Here is a 9,046-nt window from a genome sequence, read left to right as displayed (position 1 = left end):
AGCTGATCTTTGAAATTTTCTGTTCAGCTCTTGAACCTCTTCAATTCTTCCATTTGCTTTAGCTTCTCTATACTGTGTTAGACCTCGCTAATGGATGTTGTTAGCATCCCTTTAGCCCCAGCTGCTCAGGACTAGTTGGTTTCCACCTGAGAAACATCAATGGACAGCAAATTGAAGTTTACTTGGTTGATAAGCAGAAGTAGATGGCTGCATAAGAAGTAGACATCTCATCTCAAGATCATGGAAAAGATCACATGAGTAGAGATCAAATCATTGGACCTTATATATTGCTTTTTATTTTATTTGCTATCATGTTTCTATTGTTTTTGTTGTTGTTGTTGTTGTATCAAATCATTGGACCTTATATATTGCTTTTTATTTTATTTGCTATCATGTTTCTATTGTTTTTGTTGCTGCAAGTGCTGTAGAGTTGATTCCAATTCCTAGTGACCCTGTATAGGATTTCCAAGGAGCAGCTGGTGAGTTTGAACCACTGACCTTGTGGTCCACTTCTTTATCCTACAGTGCCACACCAGGATTCCAGATCACATTACTATTGCATGCCTTTAAAGTCTGTGAACTTTTAACTTCTCTAGATAGATAAGTATTATTAGAGATCTTGCTTTGTAATTTATACTTATACATTGCTGTGCAGGACTTCTTAAAAATAATACGCCATGTCTCCCCAGCCTAGGCTACTCCTTTTTAAGGCCTTTCTCTCCTCAATACAGAGTGCATGCATTCAACTGGATCTGCCAGCACAGAAAATAACTGGTAACATTGCTAATACTTGCAGTTATCGTCAATGGACTTAAGTCCCCGCTTTCAGTTTCTTAGTTACATAACAACTAAGTAATTCCTCTAAAATGGTCTTACTCCACACTAACTTTTCCTAAAGGATCACTGAGAATTGGGTGCAATAGTCAGGTATGGTAAAGAAATAGAAGTGAAGAAAGACTTAGAGGCTTGTCCTAATAATACAAGCACCCTCCTGAAAAGAGCTGTCAACTTGTCCGTGCAGAAGAAAGCACAGCGACCTGAGCGTGATCAAAGGAACTTTCAATAAAATCCATAAGCAAGAGAAAAAATGCATGCCAGTCTAGATTCAGAGGCACTTGATACATGTGGTGGAGCCTTCATTTGTTGTTAGATTCGCCAGTTGTTTGTTGCTTTTATTAATCCTTTCAAAGACCCAACTTCTCATCTTGTTGATTCTTTCTAGTATTTTTTTCTGTTTTCTATTTCATTTATTTCTACTTTAAACTTTATTATTCTTTTCTTCTTTAAGATGAGGCCAATTTTGCTTTATGCTTTATTATTTCTTACTTTTCAGTAAGCGATAGACTTACTTTGCTGCTCTTCTTGTAATTGTTGGAGATGCTGGATTAAGGTGTTTATTTGGTTCTTTCTTCTTTTTGGATGTGTGTGTTTATTGCTATAAATTGTCCTCTGAGCACTGCTTTTACTGTGTACTAAAGGTTTTGGTGTGTAATATTGTCATTCTCATTTGATTCAAGGAATTTTAAATTTTATTCTATTACCCAGTAAGTAGCTTTTCAGTAGGGTGTTATTACATTTTCATTTATTTGATTTTTTCCCTTTATCTTCCTATTGTTGATTTCTAATTTTGTAGTGTTGTGCTCTGAGAAGATGCTTTGTAGTATTTTGATGTTTTCAAATATATAGAGGTTTATTTATGGCCTAATGTATAGTCTGTTCTGGAGAATGTTCCATATGCCCTGGAGATGAATACATATTGTGCTTTTGCTGTGTTGAGTGCTCAGTATATATCTATGAGGTCAAGTTGGTTAATTGTACTGTTTAGTTCTTCTCTGTCTTTGTTGAGTTTCTCTCTAATTGCTTTGTCCTTTATCAAAAATGGTGTATTAAAATCTAATATTGTCAAATTTTTTTTATCTTTCTACAGTTCTGTTAGAGTTTGATTTATATATTTTCAGGCTCTTTCATTGGGAGCATAGATATTTATTATAGTTATGTCCTCTTGTTCAATTGAGCCTTTAATCATGATATAGTTTCCCTCTTTGTTTCTTATGCTGGCTTTTGCCTTAAAGTCTGTTTTGGCAGAGATTAATAATTGTCACTCATGTTAATTTTTTATTGCTATTAGCTTGATTATTTTTTCCATCTTTTGATTTGCAGTTGATTTTTTTTTGGTAATGTGCGTCTCTTGTAGACAGCACATTGAAGGATCCTGTTTTCTTATATATTCTGCTACTCTCTGTCTCTTAAATGATGCATTTAATCCAATGACATTCAGTGTTAACTATTAATGGATATGAATTAATTGCTGTCATTTTACAAACACATTCCTTTAATTTGTATTTCTAAAAATGTCCTTATTTTTGCCATTATATTTGAGGGACAGCCTTGCTGGGTATATGATTCTTGGTTGGCATTTGTTTTTCTTTCAGAGTTTTGCATATATTGTTCCACTGTCTTCTTGCCTGCATTGTTTGTGCTGAGAATCAGAATTTAGTCTTGTTGGTTCTCCTTTATAGGTAAATTTTTGTTTATCCCAAGCTGCCTTCAGAGACTTTCCTTGTATTTTATTTTGGCAAGTTTAATTATGATGTGTCTTGGTGGTTTTCTTTGGGTCTATCCTGTTTGGTGTTCTCTCAGATTCTTGAATATGTATCTTCCCAACTTTCATGATGTTAGAGAACTTATCTGCTAATAGCTCTTCAACAATTTTCTCTGTGTATTTTATTGCCTCTTTCTGCTGTAGATTTCCAGTCACTCATAAGTTATTTCTTTACATGCTATTACACATAAATCTTAGATATTCTTTGGATTTCTTTTTACCCTTCTTTTCTCTGTTTGTTCTTCTAGTTTACTAGTATTGAAAGATTTATCTTCAAGGTTACAAATTCGGGCTTTCATTGGTTCAAATCTATTCATTTGCCTTTTCAATATTTTGTACATTTCTGAAATATTAGAATTAATCATCTGAATTTCTTTTTGCAGGTGTTTTATTGTTTCAAAAATTTCATTTGTGTGTGTGTGTGTTTGTTCTCATAGTGTTTTCTGATTTCTTCTAATTTTTTTAACATGTGTATTCTCCATGCTTTCTGCAATATTTGTAGCAATATCTAAATATCAAACATTCTGAAATTTTCTCCATTATCTTCCTTAGAAACATTTACTGTCTTTGTATTTTGTACATTTTGTTGAGTCACTCTCTCTTTTTTTTTCTTGTGAACTGAAATTGTCTGTTATCTCTGAGACATTGAGATGTAGTTGTGTATGTATTTAATTGATGATTGTATGTTGGTGTATTGTTATGTTTTCACCAACTGCCTCCTTGTGGAGGTAATTAGAGAATAGAAGTGCATGCCCAGTTCTCCATTTGCTGGTTGGACAGTTCAATTTAGGGTGGGGTTAACTGGTGTTGGCTGCTGATTAGTAAGTTTAGAGCTGGTACTGGCTCTTGTCCAGTGGATGGAGATGTAGAACGTGCAGTACGTCTGTCTAGGCACTGATTCTGTCTCCTTTGGGGTAAGGCAAGCACATTCACAAGAAATTAAAACAAAGCAAACAAACAGTGAAAAACAATAAAGAACACAAAGGTTTTTTAAAAACAGGCTAAGAGGAGAAAAGAGGGACAGTAAAAATAGAATTTTAGAAAAGAAAAATAAGATAGAGAAAGAAAGAAACAAAAAAGAGGGAAGAGAAAAAACACATTAGAGAGTAGTAAAGCAAGACCTGTAGTAAAGTAGTCCTGGTGTGGTGCTGTGGGGGACTGCAAAGCCATTTGAATTGCAAGGTAGGCAGTTCAAGCTCACCACATACACATCAGAAACCCAATACAGGGTTGCTATGGGTTGGAACTGACTTGACAGCACTTAAACAGCAACAACAACAAAGACCAAGAGAATAAAAACAAAAACAGAAAGAAGAGGAAGAAGTAGGAAAAGAGAAAAGAAAGAAAAAATGAAAGCAGAGACATGAAAGAAAAGCAAGGAAGAGAGAAGAGATAGGAAAAAGGAGAAGAAAGAGTAAACCAGGAAAAACAACAAAAGAAGGAAAAAAATTAAAACAAAGCTCAGCATACAGATTGAATAAATACGATGTGTGAATACAACGCTAGCACACACCCTTTCTGATTTTAAACCATTCAGTGCCATCAATTCCTGAAGGAAGCTGTGGTCTTTGCCAATGCCTTCAGCGCATATTGTACTTCTTCCTTCAGTCCCATTCTTGGTCATATGCTACCACTTGAAATGGTTGAACATCGACCGTTTCTTTTTGCTAAAGTGGCTCTGTATATTCCTTCCTTCTTCTTTTGATGCTTCCTGCATAAGTCAAAATTTTGCCCATGGAATCCTTCAATATTTCAAGTTGAGACTTGAATTTTTCTTCAATTCTTTCAGCTTGAGAAATACTTCCCTTTTGGTTTTGTCACTCCATGTCTTTGCACATTTTATTGTATATAATACTTGGATTTGTGTTCTTAAGTTGCTTTTTCCAATTTTCTTTTCAGCTCTTTTAACTTCTCATTTTTATCATTTGCTTTAACATCTCTACTCTGGAGAGCAAGTATCAGAGTCTTGTCTGACATTCATTTTGGTCTTTTCCTTCTTTGCTGTCTTTTTAATGAACTTTTGCTTACTTACTGCTCTTGATGTCATCTCACAACTCTTTTCTGATCTTTGGTCATTAGTGTGTAATGCATCAAATCTGTTCATAATGTGATCTCTAAATCCAGGTGGGATATGTTCAAGGTCATATTTTGGCTCTCATGGACTTTTAATTTTCTTCAGCTTCAGCCTGACCCTGCATATGAGAAATTGATGGTCTATTCCAAGTTGACCCCTGGCCTTGTTTTGGCTGATGATATGTAGTTTTTCCTGTCTCTTCCCACTAATGTAATCAATTTTATATCTTTGTATCTCATCTAGCCAGTCCATGTATATAGTTTTCTTTTACATTGTTTGAAAAGTTATTTGTAATGAATACATCATTGTTCCTGCAAAATTCTATAATGCAATTTCTAGCATCATTTCTATCATGAAAGCCATATTTCTAACTAATGATCATTTCTGTTTGTTTCCAACCTTTGCATTCCACTTACCAGTAATCATCAATTCATCTTGATATCATGTTTGTTCAATTTCAGAATGAAGAAGTTGGTTGTTGTTGTTGTTGTTAAGTGCCGTTGAGTCGGTTCCGACCCATAGCGACCCTGTACAGGGTTTCCGAGGGTGTAAATCTTTACTGGAGTAGAAAGCCTCATCTTTCTCCCGCAGAGCGGCTGGTAGTTTCGAACCACTGACCTTAAGGTTCGCAGCCCGATTCGTAACCACTACGCTACCAGTTAGAGTTCTTAAATTTCATCATCACTGGCTTTAATGTTTGGTACATAAATTTAAATAGTATTTATTTGATATTTGCTGGTCCTCCTAGTAGATGTATGTATATTATCCTATCACAGGTAGCATTATAATTCAAGATAAATCTTATAACAATCTTTTTGATGATGAATACGATGCTATTCCTCTTCAATATATCGTTGTCAACTTAGTTAACCATATGATTGTCAGATTCAAAAGTAGGTATGTGCTATTTCCTTAAAAATTTTTTTTAAGTTTCAGCAGAACTAGGGACCCCCAGTGTGTTGCTGTGATTCATGTTAACTTCCTAGTTTCAGCAGAAACTAAGATTAATTTATTTATTCATTTAGTCAAATATTTTAAAAACTGTGTTTTTTTTCTTTTTGACATATTTTCATGGATGAGAATAATAAAAACATAGAAATTCTTTAAAATGATTTTTTGATACATCTGTATTGAAGTAGTTCTGGTGATACAGTGGTTAAAGCAGTTGACTGCTAACTGAAATGCCACCAGGTTGAGCCCACCAACTGTTCTGTGGGGAGAAAAGGGGGCAGTCTGATTCTCTCAAGATTCCAGCCTTGGAAAAAAAGTTCAACAAGATTGTAAGAATACTTTAACAATGGAGAACTGAAATATTGGAGTCAGATTTTAAAGCATTAATAATAAAACCTTGCCTCAAAAAAACTTCTTCCAAATTTAGTTTCCTTGTCTGTAATTTTCAAGAAAAATTTGATTTGACCTTTCTCTTGAAGATCAAAACTTACCAGGCAACCAAGTTTGTAGGTCCCCTGCTGGTCTTTATGACCAATTTTAGTGATATATAATTATAAGAGTCAGAACCTACACAAAAGCCAGGAATTTTTCTGGTTTCCATTGTGGAAAGTTCAACTTCTGAATCTCATCCTGACATTATCACCACCACACCACCATCTTAATGTTGTAAACATTCTGGAAAGGCACAGAGAGTTAGGGAAATAAAATGTCAAACACTTTCTTAGCATTCAAACATTTTGTTAAGTTGGAAGAATAAGAATTAACAAAATCAGGGCTCTGGGGAGAAATTTGTAATTTTTTTGATAAAGATATTACATTATTACCCTATCCTGCAATGCAGTTACCATGAAGACTATGGGGATATACATAAATATAGGTTTACCTCAAGACTCCACTCATGAAATATGATTCTACTCCAGACAAAAGCATAAATATTTTTTGGCCTCCGTTTTGACATCTGTGAAAAGTAAATAATATTATAACAGATGAAAAAAATGACAGAGACTAAGTTGTTTGTTTTTGTGTATCATTGAGTTGGTTCTAACTCATAGGGACCCTATATAAGGTTTCTGGTGAGTTTGAACTACTGACCATGTGATTAGCAGTCCAATGCTCATTCTACAGTGACATACCAGGACTCAACTAAGTTATCATTATAATATTCTTATTTAATGGGAAAACACATATTAAGTCCCCAAGAAGAGCATCTGGCACATAGTAGGCATTTGAATGTTTGCTAACACATTGTAATCAAAGAAGCACATGATTGTTTTCTTGTGATGGAGAAAACTTCTGGGATTCTTCCATTATGAAGCAATTGTAGGTCACATGTTACACAAAAATTGGTATTTCAATGTGGTTCCAGTTGAAGTAATTGGAAGTCCAGCTGTGCATTAGTTTTACAGCAGTTATGTATTAGTAGGGAATTGCTTGTCAGTGGTATGAATTCTGGATCCTCAAATAATTTCTGTGGAGCTACTATGTTCATTGCTGAATTAAAAATAGCTACAGATGAATGCCTCGGAAACCCTATACAAGGTCACTATGAGATGGAACCCACTTGATGGCACTTGACAACAACAATAAATGAATATAACAGAGAAGCCCTCCTTGTCTTTTTATGATTCCCTCACCCCCAGAAATGAGGGAACCACCAGGGCAGGATTTTCTCCTTGGTAGCAGATGGAACCTTGCCCAGAGTCTGTCTCTGGAGCTGCTGCTGTGAAGACTAGTCATCACCCCCACTCAGGGAAGGTTGATGGTGGTGGTTAAAAATCTCTCAGTTTGGCCTACAGCCCAGAAGGATGGAGCATACTGGAAGTGGAAGGAGTGTGATGGGGGGAATGAAGCAAACTGGTTGTCTGCTCCCAAAAGGCTGGGCTTTTCTCAAATATCAGCAAAGAAAAACCAAAGACAAGGTCTGTAAGTAACCACAGAGATTATGAAAAGCTGGAAAATAAGACACCTTTGAAAAATTTAAGGAAATGGAATGATTTATTCTGATGAAGGGAAGAATGAGTATACAACTATTGGAGGTTACTTGTGACTTAATAGGAAGAAAGAAATCTACAATTTACTGAGTACTTACAGATTAAGGCAAGCAGTTTCACATATTGATCATGATTTTACTTAGTAATAATACTATGAAGTATCATTTTATGGATGACAACTCTGAAGATCCCAGAAGTTAAGCAATTTGTCCAAATCACACAGCTAGTCATGGATGGAGCTGAGATTCTTTTCCAGAAGACTAGCAACTGCTAGTCTTCACTGCACAACAGTGATTTCAAAGCATTGTATTCAAGAATGGATTTGGTTACAATAGCAGTTAAGGAATTAGAAGAGTAGGAAGGTGGTCTGTATTAAGTACTTAATGCTTCTAGTGTCTGCTAATGCAGCACAAACTGTGCCTCTCTTCATCTCTCCTGCCCGACAAAATGTCACACTTGTTGCAAAGCTGTAGAAGACCTCTCAAGTGACTCACAAATAGTTTCTATACACAGACACACACATACTACGCTCCCAGAGTTTTTGGATTGAGGTCATGCATTTCAACAGCCATCACTTTCTGGAAGAGAAACAGAAATCTTACTTACCAGTGTTTATGGAAGAGTTAGAAAATAAAATAAAATAGTCAGTATTATAAAGGTGTTTCAGACGGAGACTAAAAATGGTAAGTCAATTACCTTGTCCTTCAACATGTGCTGGGGTCCCTGGTGGCCCCATTACAGAATCATGTTATTTATATTTGACAATCCTAAAACCAGAGGAAGGCAGAGAAGGACCTGGAATTGCCTGGCCCTGTTCCTACATCACTCATAAGGAATCTTTCACCAGAAAATTTTGGTTTAAATGAAATAAGGATTACAGTTTCTTTTCCAACTGCTCCAGGTAGCTCCTTTCAGGCTCTAATACAATGTCAGTGTTTCCCAGGACACAGAAAAGATCACGACTCATTCCCATTTACTCTTGTCTATTCAATTTCCATTTGGAGTCCTGGTATGATGTTGAGGGTTAATGCGCTGGACTGCAAAGTTGGTTTGAACTGCAAGGTCTGTGTTTCAAGCTCATTATTGCTCCTTGGAAACCCTATGCAGGGTCACTTTGAGTCAGAACCAACTCGACAGCACTTAACAACAACATTCAATTTCCTTAAGCCAATTACATGGACTCTAATCTCAGCACAGTATCTAAAGCCCTTTTCCAACTATATTCACTGTACATTTACACTTCATCTCCCAACTCTAGTTCCAGGTATCCTATGTCCCAACCTAACACCATTCTATGCTATTTCCTGAAAACTCCATGCAGGCTCATATCTCTCCCTTTTGCTTATGCATTTTCATGATCCTGAAATTTCCCAACTGATTAAATAGGTTAACTTCTACTTATCCTTCAAAATCCAGCTCAAAACAATC

The sequence above is a fragment of the Chrysochloris asiatica genome, unplaced genomic scaffold (genome assembly GCF_000296735.1).
Source record: "Chrysochloris asiatica unplaced genomic scaffold, ChrAsi1.0 scaffold00002, whole genome shotgun sequence".
Lineage (NCBI taxonomy): Eukaryota > Metazoa > Chordata > Mammalia > Afrosoricida > Chrysochloridae > Chrysochloris > Chrysochloris asiatica.
Note: the sequence above shows the minus strand (reverse complement) of the source record.